This window comes from Drosophila arizonae, chromosome 3 (genome assembly GCF_054131065.1).
Source record: "Drosophila arizonae isolate 15081-1271.41 chromosome 3, UAZ_ARI_1.0, whole genome shotgun sequence".
NCBI lineage: Eukaryota > Metazoa > Arthropoda > Insecta > Diptera > Drosophilidae > Drosophila > Drosophila arizonae.
In genome coordinates this window covers 6,082,878-6,099,264 of record NC_142923.1, presented here as the reverse complement: position 1 = coordinate 6,099,264, position 16,387 = coordinate 6,082,878, and the positions used below count along the sequence as shown (strand labels likewise).

The window sequence follows — 16,387 nt, the reverse complement described above, 5'->3', positions numbered from 1 at the left end:
AGGCCAAAAATATTATTACTACAAGCAACAAATACATTTGAATTTGATTTTAATTTGCTGAATAAATTACGGTGGATGTCGAGCAGCTCTTTGATTTCTTTGACCCAAAAATAGGCTGAGCTTTGTATTAGTTTTTTTTTTCGACACACCCCTGAAAATGTTTTAAATTAGAAATTTAAAATTAAGATATTAAATGATTGATTGATAACTTTGGTAGCTCTCTCATTTGATTGACAGAATTTGTCAGTTCCCACAACCCGAACTTAATGTCAGTTTAATTATGCATAGGCACAAGGCAGGCTGAGCGGATCGCAGCGCCCCATCAGTGCGATATGACATCATCAATAAGATCAGCACGCATCAATGGAGCCTCAAGTTTTCAAGTCACGTCTCAGGGCACCAAAAAGCGCGTTGAAGAAGAAGAAGAAAACATATGTTAAATAAAAATCCTATTAAAAGCTTTCAAAGCAAAAACAAAACAAAAGCAAATGTAACACAAAGCACAGGCGTAAATTTATTTTCTTAATGGCAAAACGAATGGCAAATATTCCCCTGCTAGCCCACACGTACCTCCCCCTCGGCGCGAGTGGTGCGTGTCTTTGAACTTTCGCATTTGAGGTTGTTTTGGCGGACCCGAGAAATCGTGCAATTCATTATGGTCCGAATGAAAGAAGGCTAAAAACCTATTGACAGTAATTGCGTTTAATAATACAACGAGTTACCGTTACATTGAATGCCGAGAAGGGCTCAGCTGCCAAGAAGCATTAATCATTGAAGGCAAACTATAAAAATGGCTTAAATATTGTAGAAAGAGAAGCAGCCAGCCTAAGCGAGCCGAGCCCAGCCGAGCCCAGCCGAGCCCGGCCGCAGCTCAACTTATGTAACACTTAAATTTTATGCGAACCATAAATAAATATTCTGCTTGTGGTCGGGATGTCCCGGCGAGCCGAGAATGTACTCGGTGGATGCTGCTAGCCAGCAGCTGTTTTATGCATCGATTAATCTAATTAAGATGTCATAAACATTTGCTCTGGCATAAACAGTGGCAAGTTTGTGTCCTAAGTCTTTTGTTTGGCATTCGAATAAATTACAATCGAAATTGTGGCCTATAATTAAGGTCGTTGTTGGTTATTCATTGAATTTATGACTAACAATATTTGTAATTTGATGAGTGCTTCGTATACCCTGTAAATTTGATAGAGCAACAATACAGTATATCGGATATATGATAGTCTTAGACTTGAACTTTGCGGAACTTATGGAACATTAATGCTAGTTCTACAATATAATATAAGTCAATGACTCTAAGGTATCCGGCAGTCTGGCATTCTTGATTGCTTAGATCAGAGGCGGTCAGCTGAGCGCCTGCAGCCGCTTCTAATGCCCAGTGAGCGGCGCTTTTTGTTCTGTGACGCAAGTACTACGGCTGATTCGTATATTTTTGCCAAGTCTGTGAACTGTAGCGAGATATGTGGACTCAAGGCAAGCCACTTGGAAGCTAGCAGTGCTTGGCGCTGCACAGTGATTTAATATAATTTAATTTTCGACGACTGCGTTTTCTCATATGCAAATTGTATTTGGCCAAAAACTCGTTTGCCATTTGCATTAGCCTTTTGTTTAATTTGTTGTATTTCATTCGATTTTTTGTTGTTGCTGTTTCTGTTTTTTTTTTGTTTGCTGACATTTAAAACGTGAAAAGCAACTGGATTCAAGGCATAAGGCAGTTCTACATGTAGTCACCTTTTGTTGGCACCCACTCAATACAGTTTTTGTAACTGTAAATATTGAGTGCGCAGCGATTGCATCATTCGGTAATTTCACAGATTCATGAAATGTCTCGCTGCTCGAGTTTCCTTTTAGCGCGTTATTGTATATATTCGAGTATTTTTACAAGCGACAAGTTACCAAAAATAGTCAATTGTTCGCTTTGGGGCATTTCGGCTTTGGCTTATTTTGATTATTTATTGACAGTTGTCCGTTATGTGCAGCTGAAGAAGAAAAAACGTTTCGTAAATGCCAAATGCCTCGCCGGACCCAGCCCCAATCGACGGCAGCTTTCACTTCACTTCACTTCACTCAAGCTGTTGCAGTTGCAGTTGTTTATTTATTTATTTATTGATTTACCTTATTTATTTGTGTATGTGGAGTGCGGAGTTGAATTTGCCACACTTTGAATTTGTGGCAAGTCAAGTTCGTGTCTTGAGTCTTTCGTTGCGCTCGTGCTCAACTGTTGGCCCATGGCCCCCGATCGCCCGGTTCACCCGTTCACCCGTTCGCCCGTTAGCCCGCTCAGCCCTCGCATTGACGGGGCGTATGGTAATAATCATTTTGCACGGTCCGTCCGGCCTGTCCATTCGCCCATCCGTCTGCTCGTCCCCCTGCCAACGTTGTTGGCGGCACGAAACTTTGTAGGTAAATTGCGCTTAATGATTATGTTCAACGAGCTTTACAATAAATATATTGCTGGTCCAGGGCATGAGCCGCTTGCCCGCACATGGACACCAAAAATAGCAACGCGCTTCGAAGGTGGCGGAATTTATGTCTCTCTCGAGACACCAACGGAGGCTCGCTGCGCCTCCTCAAAATGACTTTAATTCAATTAGGAGCTGCTGCAATTTACGACCCTCTCGCAGCATCTGCGTAATAGATTTATTTTTAAGACCCCATCGGAAAATTACTCAATATTAGGTCGATTGTTCGTGCAAGTGCCACGTTAACCTCTATTATTCAATACACGTATATACACGTATATATATATATATATATAGATATATGAATATGTATAAACGGAATTAATATCGAAGGCGGCTGTGGATTGTCTAAACAAAAGTTTGCTGTTTATCTCAAGGCCGTAGCTATTCAGGCGGCAATGCGAAATTTGTTTGCAATTCTCTTGCGTTTGCATTGAGACAAGACAAGCGCGCAATTATTTTTGTTGTTGTTTTTTTTTTTTGTTTTGTTTTTTTGTTTTTCTTTCTTCAAACAAAAACAAAAAGATTCACAAAAATAAGAACAATAAAATTAATAAATAAATAAATCAACAAGAGAGTGAGATGTTTGGGGATGAGACCAACTAGCAGATACCTAGCATTCGCGATAATGATGATAATTTTTTTCATCAAAATAATCTTAGCATCATTATTATAATATTCATTATCATAATAATTTTATATAAATAAATTGAATATACATAATTAAAATTATTCAAGTAGACAATTCGAATAATATGGGAGATTTTTCTCTATTTTGAAAATTCCATCTTATCCTATATACATAAATATATACTTCACTTTTAAACTCTTACTGTAATACCCTTTTTATTAAACGGGTTTAAGACATAAAAATAATAAATAATTAAGCAATTTCAAAGGTTGTTCCGCAGAAAATTTTGTTGTTATTTTTTTTTTCTTTTTTTTTAAGTTATAACGTGTTAAATAAATGGGTTTCCTAAAAGCAAGTAATAAATGCTTTATTCTTCTTATTAACAAAATTTATATTTTTTATATATATATAAATGTTCAACTTTTCAGTTGTCTATCGAAAAAGCAGGCCAACAAAAAATCTGTTTCATATTATACATTATTATAATTCCTTCATAATTAATAAATATTTAAATTTCTATTTCCGAAATTGTAAAAAATATACATAAATTTCTCATTAAATGAACATTGCTTCTGTAGAGTGTATATCATATTTATAACTCTAGCCAAAGCTTCTCTTTGAATTGTTGCCTTAGTATATATATATATAAAAAAAACGCTGTTATTTTCATGTCATTATTTAAAAAGCTTGGCTAAGTCAAAAATAGGAAAATAATTGTCTACATAATAAAAATTAAAAATTTGCTTTTTATCATGTGCCGCCCTCAAGTGTTTTTTAAGTTATTTGTTTATTTTTTTTTTTCTCGGCGACCTTCAAGGGGCGGTAGATATTACCGTACTGCTTGAATGGACAGCAAAAAACATATAAAATGGAAAAAGGAGGGAAAAAATGGCAGACAAACTGAGTGATTTGAGTGACTGTTTGATTGACAGCACATCAGCTGCTAAATATCATAGGCAGAAATATTTGTTGACTGCATGAGCATAGGATAAATAACATGAAACTAATACTTGGTAAGTAAGTAAGTATTTAAGCATAGTCAATTACTTAGATTGATGTGCAATTTATTTCAAATATTTGTATAAATGGAAACCGAAATTTTATAAAAAATCTCTTATATTTGTCTACTAAAAAAAAAATATATAAACATATATAATAAAAAAAAAATTTATAAAACATGAACAATAAATTCATATATATGTATATTTCATATAATACAATTATTATTATTACGCAAAATGTATATATATATATTAATATATTATTATTATTATTATTAAAATTAATGTTAATGCAAATAAACTAATTAATACCTATGCAACTATTTTTAATATAATAAAAATAATTATTATTATTATATAAAATTAATTTACTGTAATGCAAACTACTTAGCTATTAAGATTTATTAATTATTCAAATTACAGTCAAAACTTCAATTAATATAAACGATTTGCTGCCAAACACAATAAAATTTGTTAACTAATTGAAAGCAATAAATAAATTGTCAGTGGTAAATTCTCAAAATGGCTCTAGATACGCAACTTGTTTGCGGTTGCTGTTTGGGGCGGTTTAGATTTCGTGGCTTTGCTTCTAATTGTTGCAAATTGAATGTTGGGCTCATTAGCGAAAAACAATAAATAAAACTAAAATATCTATTTAAGGATTGTCAGACTTACCAATAATTTGTTGCTACTCATTTCTCCGCAAAAAAAACAAAATCTTGGTCTGCTTTGAATGTGATGCCAGCTACTCGAAACTTTTGAATTTGAATTTGAATTATTTGTGGTTAAACACTTTGTCGCACTTTGTATTTAATATTTGTTGGGTAAATATTTTTGGTGCTCAGTGTGAAATCATTTTACACACACACACACACTCACGCACACACATGCACAGGCACAGGCACAATACACGCGCATGGAACGAGTATTTTCTCTTGTTGTTTGAATTGTTTCATGCAGTTTTCCTTAAGGGTCTGTAAGAGATGAATTTGGAGTTTAGCTGGGGTTATGCAACGCCAACGCAGGTACAAAACAGCCAGAGTGCGAGCGAGAGGCAAGCGAACCAGCAGAAGAGGAGAAAATCAATTGCATTCAATTTGAGTGGCCATAAATAAGCAAAGTGGGCGCACATTTATCATCGCCGTGGACTGTGCAACAGAAACCCAACTGTTTCGTTGTTGCATGCCCTGTTGCATGCCCCAGCAGCAGCGGCAGTCGCTGGCCATTATTTGTTTTTATCGTATGTTGCCAGAGCATTGCATACAAATTGCAGTCGCCACGCGGATCATTTGTTGTGTTGGCGTTTAATTTGCCAATTTTTATGAATTATTACAAACTAGCGCGCGAGGGCTTGAGAGGCTGTGAATGCGACTCTTGATCTGTTTGCGCTGCCACAATTTGCATCTGCAACATCAGCAACAGCAACGGCAATGGCTGCGTCAGCAGCAGCAGCAGCAGCAGCTTCATTAAGCGCTAAATTTAGACAGGCAGTGCCCATAGTGCTCCGAACCTGAAGCTGAACCGGATATGGCTTAATGCAGCAGTAGCAACTGCAACAGCAACTGCAACAGCAACAGCAACAGCAACAGCAACAGCAACTGCAACAGTAACCAGCAGCATAGTTGCCTAGTGGCCATTGGCCAGGCCTAGACGAAATTCTTGGCTACAGCTTTATTTAAACACAATTATTTGCCTCGGCGAAGACGATGCTGCTGTTGCATATTCTTTGGATGCTGCTGCTGCTGCTTCACTTACACATAAATTTGCATGTGCAACAAATTTTAGTTGCTGCTGCTGTTGCCCCTCCGTGTTTCGTTGATGTTGTAATTTAGTTAATTTTGCCTATTCCAAGGTGGCAGCAGGCCAACAACAACAATAGCAACAACTGCAGCTACAGCCAAGACCCAGCTGCCGACTCATGCCAATTGTCGGGGCGGCTCGTGCTTAGTTTTATAAAGTTGTTCAGTTGGTTGCGTTGGCGTTGGTGCTGGCATTGCCTTCTGATTTGTATTTTATTTTTCTTTATTTTCTGAATTTTTATTTTGATTTCGATCTTCGCGTTTTTGCTCTCCTCACGCTGCACTTTAATTTTATTGCTGCCAATTTAGCTAATTGTGTTTATGTCCACAATGTTAAATGCGAAATATGCCAACTGCTGACGGCATTTAAATTATTTATCAAGAGCACAGCACAAGCACACACTCAGAGTCTACTTAAGTCACTTTGCTATCAATATTTCGCATTGATCAAATTATGCAAAATTCTAGAAAGCCAAAAGATTTCTTGTGCCAAAAATTCTGTGCGCTCATTGGGATTTTTTTTTTTATGTAAATAGTGAAAGGTTGAAGGAAACAACTTTTTCTTCTTGTTAGTAGAAAGTTTTTATATCAACTATTTATTGTTATAAATAAATATGCCTTAAACTGAGACAGAATTTCACAACAACAAAAATTTAATTTAAAAAATTTAATCCTTTGGCTTTCAATCATTAAACAGTTATGGGCTCGCGAATTTGTTTAAAATTTATCACATTAATTGTCAGCTTAGACAAATTTGAAGAAACTTTTTAATTCAAAACAAGAAAGTTTTGTTAAGTCATAAAAAATTGTTAAAAATTAAATTATTTATATTATATATATATTAAGCATTTAAAAAGCGATAAATGCTTGGCATAAATTTGATTTAAATATTTATAGTGTTTTTATTTTTTATTTTTATTTTTTTAATTAATTATTTATTTTTATTAAATATATAAATTTTTTTTGTATTATTCAGAATATGAAATACAAAAAGTACTTTGAAAACATATTTTTCTTTAATTTTTTAAGTTAATTTTTAAGCTTTTTTAAAGCTTTTTCTTGATTACTATAAAAGATCTTTGCAAAAATATTTTTCAATATTTGCAAATTTAGTTTAATTATTTAGTTTAATGTAATTCAATTTCTAGAACATTTAGAAATCTCATTATATTTTCCAACTAATTCAAAAACCCATTTAGTGCAATTTCTGGAATATCAAAGAACATTCAAAGTCTTACTTTGTCTGTCTTTTGTAATTCGAAAATTCTTTGAAGTTGCGTTCTAGAACATTGTGGAATACACACAAGTAATTGATAGATTATTGTAATATTATTGATTCATTTTAAGATTCAAATAATTTTTTAAATATATTTTATTCAGTTGGTTATCAAATTATTACTGTTAGACCGACGCACATAAAGTAACTTTATTGAAAATTCGCACACACAGTTAAAGATTTTCAGATTTTCGCAAATTCTTATGGAGAGTTCTATTCTTATTTTTCTCAGTGGGTTGGGCTGCGATGCGCACCGTGTGCGACTTGTGGCTCGGTTGTAAGCGCGACTCGGAATGTGGCAAGATGCGCAGGCGCTGCCTTTACGGACCCCCAGCGAGAGACGACGTAAGCGTCGAATGACGTAAGCGAGCGCGAGTCAACGAACGGCGCACGTAAGCCGAGCTGAAGCGAGACAGCGAATTGACGTAGCGGATCTGAGGTGAGCTGAGATCCCCCACTCGTTACTTACTGACTTACTGAATGAAGTAGTCGAGCGGGCGACTACAATGACGACGACCACACTTCACACGACGAGGTGCGCAGCAAGACTGAGCGCGAGCCCCCAACCAGACTGCAATTATAAAAGACGGAGACGTTGGCGCTGGCATTGGAGCTGGCGAGACGGCGGAGCCAGCGCATTAGACGAAAACGAACAGCGGAGAGAAATTCACCAGTGGCCAGCACTCTTGAACTTGACCAAATGCACAAATTGCAGAGGCGAGAGCGCAGCTCTCTCGATCGGTTACCATCTCTCTCTCTCTCTCTCTTGGTTTTTCTGCCTGCGTTGCTCTCTCTTGTAAACAAACGCGTTCCAGTGTCAGTCACTGACAGCTGGAACGAGTTTTGGTTTGGCGCGCATCACGTGGCCGGCTTCGGTTTGTTTTGGTTTCTGAAGCTGCTCGGCTTTGGCTCTGCTTGCCGGCCTGGCTTTGTTTACAGCTGTGACGTCATCGTTTTGACACTTCCAATTGGCAATGAGCAACGCGGCGCAGTCGCTAGCTGCGTCGTGGTGAGTTTTGTGCTGGACTTAACAACGAACTTGACTGCCTGCCGCATGCTGATCGAAGCCAAAACTGTGTTGAAGCAAAACGCACAGAAATGGCATAGGAAAAAAGAAGAAAATACAAAAAAAAAGCATATATATATATATATATATATATATACAATATATATATGATATTGAATTTCATCTTAGCGTTCGGGCCGTGCAAATTGTTGTTCTTTCGCTAAGCCTCACATTTGTCTGGCTTTGAAATCGGCTTAAAATCAACGCCGGCGTGGGTGTCCTCCAACGTCTGCGTGTCGCCACACGATGCCCGCTGCACTCGCTGCCCCCGCTGGCCACCATTCAGCATAAATCCATACGCTTATTAATGGTCTGTGTCAAATTTTGGTCGATTTTGATTTGATTTCATCGCCCGGTGCAATGACATCATGTAAAGCTGCTATTATTATGTGATTTATAATTCATGCTCAGCGTGAAATTATGATTATGTAATGCCAAATGTTTGACTTATTAAGATGATTAGAATTTTTGATTTATTTTTTATTATTATTATTATTTACGCGTGTCTTAAGTTAGTGTAATTTTAGGTATTAGTATAGGGCGATGTATTTGTGTATGTTAACAATCGAGTTTTATTATTGGCTAGGATAATTAAGGAAATATTAAAAGTAATTTATTTTTCGCCTTTGTTTTAAACTTTGTTTATATATTCATTTACTTAAATGTATAGCTAAGCAATAGCCGATAGTAGAGTTGTTAAGTAGCTGACTTAAATAGAATTTGAGTAGAGAGAGGAAAGAGAAAGAGTGAAAAGGTGTTAATTGGGGTGAGGCTATAATTACTTATGTATATTAATAATTATATATCTAATACGAGGCGTCAATTATAGCATTTATAGTACGTGACATATTAGACAAATGAATCACGAAAAATGGATTTGATTATACTGTAATATTATTATTATTTTTTTGTTTTTTGTATATATATTATACATTTTCATAGCTAATCTACTAGTTTAACTCTCTACTAGTCTATTCTCTATTTGGCAAATCTAATACGTGGAATCTTTTTAAGCGCCGTTCGCTGTTATTTGTGTTGTCGAAGAGTATACTGTAATATTAAATTATAAATATTTATTAATATAAGCATGAATATAAATATTAATACAAATTAGTATTAAAAAAATTTTTAAAAATCTTATGTTATTATTGCATCATATGTCATATAAAATTAGAGACATTTATATTATGCAGGTGTAATAATATTAATGCATTTATTTTTTATGTTTAAGATAAATAGCTGTTAAAGATGAATTTTATATTTTCTTAAATTAAAATTAAAAATTAATAAAAAATATTACGAATTATTCAGAGTTGGGAAACCTTTTTATATGAATACAAAATAATGAATCAAAATACATGTATAAAAACTTTGAGTTAAATAATTAAAATAAATGATATTTATCATAGGAAAAACAATAAGAAATAAAATCGACGTAAATTAATTTAAACCAGTAAAACTAAAATGTGTGCCTGTTAAACTTGATCTTAATAGTCTCGTAACTCCTTCAGAAGCTAAACGCTTAGGTCTTTATGGGCAACATTTCTTCTTGATTTCTTGACCCTATGAGGAAGTAAAAGCATATCAGTTTAAGAGCCTCGTAAAGCAACCAAACATAAATTTGATGGCTGACAGTGTGCTGTGGTGTAGTTCGTGCCCTAAGTCTTCAGTTTATATTTATGTTTTCTTTCTGTCAAGTGAATAGGCGGCTTTGTTTGGCTGAAGTGTCCATCAAGTGCAAGCACATGAAAATCGTGATGTTGCTGACCTGATTGCGTAACCGGCAGTCGTCCGGCCCACAGCCAACACCTCCTCAAGTTGTTTGTGGCAATTAGTGAATGCAAACAGCCGCCGCAGCAGCAGCAACACCTCAAACTGAAGTACAAAGCCAAACACACAACATTAATACGAGTACTCGACTTGACTCGCCTCGCCTCGCCCCGCTCCGCCTCACATTTGTGACTATTAGCACTTTTAGCTAATTAAATTAGCGCCGCCTTTAATTTGTTGCTTTGTTTTGTGCACTATGCAAATAGCAGCCAGCAGATCGCCGTGGTTGCAGTTTGAGCTAGCCTTTGTGTGCAATTAATTATTAGCCCCTTTGGCATGCAAGAGCCCAGTCAAGTGAGTCAGTGAGGCAAAGAGGCTCACGATAAGATAACGTGGAAATCAAACTTGTGGAACTGTTGAATTTATGCCGTCATATAATTCGATATGCGCTTTACGGCCAGCCACCACGTTTTATGGCTTTGGCACTATTTTTACCAGTTTACAGTGCGTGCGAACAAAGTAACAGATTCTCAAATGGGCCCTGGCACTTTTATGGGCAGCCAGCTCTCGCAGGACACACAACATACTAGCTGCTTAGCTGCTGACTGCAGTCAGACTCTGAGTTGTAGTCGGAGTCATAGTCAGAGCTGGAGTTGGAGTTGGAGTCAGAGCTAGAGCCAAACTGTCAGTTTCAATTTGAATGCTCAACTTAATCCGCGCGTCACTCTCCCTCCTAGCTGCTAGAAGAGGAGCAGCCGCAGGAGCAGCAGCTCTGGTTCTCATGTGTGAGACCTCTTTGGATGGGGCCTAGGCAATTTACGCGGCGGCGTCGGCGCGTCATCAAAAGCAAGTCAAGTCAAGTGTTTGTCTGTCCCGAGCGTATTCAAAATTAATTTCAGACAAAGTTGAAATTTTTTAATTATGGGTTTCAGTCGCAGCTCAAGCAAGTGCTCGGCTCGCAGTTTTGGGTTAGAGATGAGCACTATAAGCCGTGCTCTGCATATCAATTGCGTGCTGAGAAACACGATAAAAGGCATGAGAGGAAAAGGAAACGGAGCAGGAGTTGGGCGAAGAGATGTTTTGCAAGTAAGCGAGCGAAAGGTTAAAGAAAATATAATTTGCAGCTATAAAAATTCCTATTTAGTCTAAAATTAACACAAGACAAAAATCCCATAAAATATCAAGTCATATGCCTGTGAAAATTTTATTATAATCTCTTATCTATACAGTAAGTGCACAAACTAAATTTTGCCTCAGTTTATTGAATGCAATTTAGATTAATAATATAATAAATATATATACAAAAGTTTATAAAAATATATCTTTAGGCATTTTTTGCTTACCATCTCTAGTTGCCGCTGGGCATCGCTGTGGGTTGGCCGTTGTATTTTCAGGTGGAGCGTTGGGCTTAATTGAAATCGGAGTTCAAGCCATGCGTGAGTCTAGTGTGGTCCTTGCTGCGTAAATTGATTTGTTTACAGCGTCGTGGATAACGTGTTGGTTTTTACAGTTAAAATTGAAAAATGATATTGTTGCATGCCTGTTGCAAATTAAATGCGAACGGCAAAGGTCCCCTCCAGAGATTCCCAGTTGAAGTCGCTAAAGTAGCAGCAACTTAAGTAGTTTTAATGAGGGGCCCCAGTCGCCTCTGGGGTTAACGCTGTCTCTGCGCCAGTCCCTCACAAAAGTCCAGAAAACTGACGAGCTACAGGTACAGTTGACTCGTCAGGTGCTATGCAGTCGACAGTACTCGATGAAGAAAGTGGAAATAACAGTAGCTGTAACGACATGATCGATTGTCTAGTTAAAGCGAAGCACCCACCGAACCACCAATTAAATGCCAGCCATACAAATGCAGTGACACAGTTTCATGGCTTTGTTGGACTCGAACTCGGAAATGGGAATCTATTAAATTCTGGCCAGTTAATTGACAGCCGAACAGAAGTGATCATCACAGTGATTCTCACATAACTGCGAATTCATGACCAAATAGTATTACTGGCCAAATAGTGGATGGCCGAGGAGCGCTCAAACCTGTTGGCCAGGCCGCAGTCGCTCACTGATCATCGCTTATGCATGGCTTAAATATCGACTTGCCATTGATAAGTGGGCAATAAATTGGGGAGGGGGAGGTGGTTTAGGCAGCTTACATGTCTGTTGGCCCATAAAAAGCATAGACGCCAACTGCAACTCGGTCGTTGGCCGCAGGTGTCGCACTGCCACAGGGCGTTGCAGGCGCTGCTGCCTCCTGCTTGCTGTTTGATTGGCGAAGCGTTTTGCATGCAGACCTCGCACAGTGGGACCACTACTCGCAGAGCGTGCAAAAACCAGCAAAGTAATGAGTGCTTTTTAACTTTTATTTTTAATGGCATCTGTTAGAGTCAATATAGAAAAGAAAATTGAAAAAAATATATATATATATAATGCTTTATTTAAAAAAAAAAAAAAAAAAAAAAAAAAAAATATTATAAAAATAATTGAAATTTTGATATTGAAAAAATGGTTTATTTTTAATAAAATGCTAACAACTTATGCTGTCTTGATTATTCGATATGTCTATGTTAGTTAACCTTTAAATACAATTAATACAAAATTTTTGTCATATAGAAACACGTTTCTTTTCTTACCAACATCATATATCATAAAAATGTGCGTAGATGCATTTTAAAGCTTCTGTCATATTCCCCCTCTACTTATGAAAGAAATACCTGGCTTTAAATATTCATAGATTAGGCCCCACTATGCCCACTGTCTAGCTGTCGCCTATTCCCGCCAGAGTTTCTTGTCGTGTCCTGCTCAAAGCAACAAAATGATAAGAATTTGCTAGGTGAAGTCGGGGAACGTGGCCTAAGCTCAATCTCCATGTCGTTTGCCTCGCATTAGAATGTTAAGTGATGGGTTAATTGCAGCTGATCAGATGGGGCTTTCCTTTTTGTTTTTCGCCTCTATTTCGTCTTTGGAATTCGCATGCATTCGGCATGCCATTTGCGACAATCGTGAAATGCCAACAGCATTGAGGCCCAAACAGTGGATTCCTTTGAATGCACGGCCCAGGCCTGCTGAAGCGTTCAGCAAATATCTTGCAACGACAAATTAGCAACTTGGCAGCCAAATGAGCTAACAACAGTCCGAGTCAACCCGAAGGGCAGTGCAGCAGCCGTTTGTAAATGCTAATTAGAAATGCGGCAGCAAAAGTGTTGAGGCAGCAGCTTCACCTCGGCAGTCATAAATTGTGGCAGCCACAATTGCGTGCACCCAGCGTGTGGCTCTTGGCGCTTTGCTTGCAGCAGCCGGCAGCCAATCAGGCAGGCAAATGAACTGTCAACTGATATATGTGTGTGCCTGCAGTAAGATGATCTATGGCCGGGGCGTAAGCAGGAGGTGTGTGCGTGTGTGAGTGTGTGTATGCAAGGCTTGTGTGTGGCAAACACACGCGCCAAATAAAGCACACACAAATAATAATAAATCAGTGGCAAGAGCAGCAGGCGCTGCAAAGGCGAGTTAGAAAATATTTTCGCTGTCAATTTGTTGGCGCAGGAGGCGCGAATGCTGGTCGGGGCACTCCCAACTCATTTGCCACGCCCACACATTTGTTTGGTCCAAATTGCTGCTGGTGCTGCTGGTTGTTGTCTCTTTGGCCTTTAATGACAGCCCCAATGTTGTTTGCTTAGCTCTCCATTTGATTAGCCGCAGGAGTCGACTGCTGCTGCTGCTGCTGTTAGTTGCCGGCTGCTGCAAATAGATTTTCGTATTTTTGTATTTGCCAGCGCCAATTTGTGGCGCGCAAATTGCAAAGCTAAGACAAAAGTCTGCAGAAAGCAAAGAAAGAACAGCACAAAACTCATTCACAAAACAATCATAACACTGACCTCAATTTCCTGCCAGTTGCAATCACATTTCCATTTCCATTTACCTCTCCAGTTCTCAGTTCTCCGTTCGCAGTTCTCAGCGCTTTGGCTCTCTGTTGTATAATTCTAATCAGTGCCGCTTCGCAATTATGTCGAGCTCAGCGGTACATGAAAAATCAATAAAAGCACAAAGCAACAACATTTCTCTATTTCTCTCGCCGATGATTTGCTTTTGATGATGCGCACGAACGGAACCCGAAAAAAGTAGCACAACAATTGGCACAGAAATGAAATAATTTGCATTTAATGGCGCTCGCCGCGTGGGCCGCATGGGCCGCATATGGATTGAGCTGGAGCCGAAAGCAGAGAGCTCCAGGCAGGCAGGCAGGCAGACAGGCAGCTGGACCTGGTGAGCTGCTGAGCTGTCTGGCTGTCTGGCTGTCTAGCTGGCCATGGGCATGCATGTGGTTTTGGCTATGGCATTAAAACTGCAAATGGCGGTGCAAGTTCAAAATCATTAGGGGCTGTAGCTATGTATGTAACTATGGAGCGCTGAGGCCGCGGTTCGTTGCCAGCTCAACTTCCTTTTGTTCGGCGCAATTTGCGCTTTGCGCTGTCACGATTAATAACGCTGTCATAATAACACTTTTCTGTGATTGATTTAAGACAATTACAGAAAAGAGGAACACTGCGCTCACGTTTGAGTGCCGCCTGAGTGATTGGCGCTGCCGCTTAAGAAAGAGATTATCAAGTTGCCAAATGGGCACGTCCGTTTTGGACTTCGACTGCGACTGCGACTGCGACTGCGACTGGGACGGGGATTGCATCTGCCTTGCGTCAGCGACTGCGACTGCGGCTGAGGCTGCGGTCTGGGAATGCTACGGCAAAGTGTTGAGCCGCGCAGACATGCTAAATTAAGCTGAAGAAGATGGCTATCAACACCACCAACACCACCAACTCCACCGCCAACAAGCATAAGCTCAGCATCTAGATTTTTGTGCGAGTTGTTGCTGTTGTGGTTAGGTTAGGTACGCAGCCAAATCGCTTGATGTTGATGGCTTACAACAAGTAATTGGCAGCATCCACATGTTGGCGATGGCCCCAACACCGACCGCCACTAACCACAACAACAACAACAACAGCCAGGCAACGAGAGCAGCCTCATCATCTTCATCAACTGTTGCGTTGCTCGTCCAAGCGTCGCTTGTGTCAAAAGGTTTAATTTTATTTTGTTTTTTTCTCCCTTCGCTTCGATGCTCTTACCCGCCTACCCTCAGCCTTACCCTCGCCCTGTACCCTCGATACCCATAGCCCTACCCACCTGCTTGCTCTCAGCCTTCACTCCCCACGCGCCGCTTGTAATAACATTTCATGCTGCGCTCTTTGGTCTTCAACCCGAACCTCTTACATGGCTGACTGGCTGCATCACAACAGCAACAGCAACGACAACGACAACAACAACAACAATGCTGCGCCTCCATCTGCGTCAATGTCAGCGCATCGAGTCCAAGTCCAAGTCGAGTCCCCTGACACACGTCGCCAACAACAGCAACAGCTCCTCGCTTATTGGCCGCGGCCTCTTGCAGTTATTGTTATTGGCAATGTTGTTGTTGTTGTAGTTGTTGTTGTTGCTCTTGTTGGCTGGGTCAAGTTCAAGGCTTCCCACTTTGCGACTTTTATGCGTTTTTCGCGCTGGCCCGCTAAAATTTAATGTGCCCCGAACGCACTTTGCTGAAATTGGCACACGATGCTGCTGGCAATGCTTTTGTGGCTCGCAGTCAGACGATTTAGGTGTTAGAATGGCCAGAGGGCAGATTTCTTTTAATGCCAATCGAAATGAACGTCTGGGCTAATAAAAATTCTTATTTGTGATAAGCTCTGCTTGGGTAGTAAAAATATGTATTTTTATTTAATTTCGATAACATTATGATTCTTTTATTTTATTTTATTTTATTTTTTTTTTTTTTTATAAATAATAAAATACTGATTACAGCCTAATGATATTTTTCGAGTAGCACTTTATCTAGTTATTTATAAATTTTACTTTTCATTTCCTCAACATTTTTTTATACCCTGAACCCATTGAAAATGGGAAATCAGGGTATAATGGTTTTGTGAAAAAGTATGTAACGGGCAGAAGGAGGCGTGGCAGACCCCACAAAGTATATATATTCTTGATCAGCGCGACGAGCTGAGTCGATATAGCCCTGTCCGTCTGTCCGTCCGTCCGTCCGTCCGCCCGTCCGTCCGTCCGTATGAGTGCGTCGATCTCAGAAGTTATAAGAGCTAGAGAGCTGAAATTTGGCATGCATACTCGTGAGTACCATACGCAGTACGAGTTTGCTTTATTTTTTCGATAAATTGTCCGATAACTTTTTTATCGAGAATAATCGGAAAATTGATTTTGTTTTTTTAGCCTAATTTGAACATTTTTAGAGATGGAGTCTTCAAATTTGCGTTGTATATAAAGTTAATCGATACAAAGATTTTGTAATTTACAGATTTTGGATACCACGCCCCCTTCT

General features: G+C 38.9%; 1 protein-coding gene across 7 annotated transcripts in view; it reads right to left on the bottom strand.

Moving 5' to 3' along the window:
- Window positions 1–7,795, bottom strand: part of dpy (fibrillin-like protein dumpy) — a 137,230-nt gene extending 129,435 nt beyond the window's left edge. The window contains exons 1-2 of one of the 7 annotated variants that reach the window (XM_089465924.1): window positions 7,648–7,795; window positions 4,779–5,077 (exon numbers count right to left, since the gene is read on the bottom strand). The gene's annotated coding sequence lies outside the window, so the exon portion shown is untranslated. The other 6 variants (XM_089465927.1, XM_089465931.1, XM_089465926.1 and 3 more) reach the window with 6 other exon arrangements.
- Between the last annotated feature and the right edge of the window lie 8,592 nt (window positions 7,796–16,387).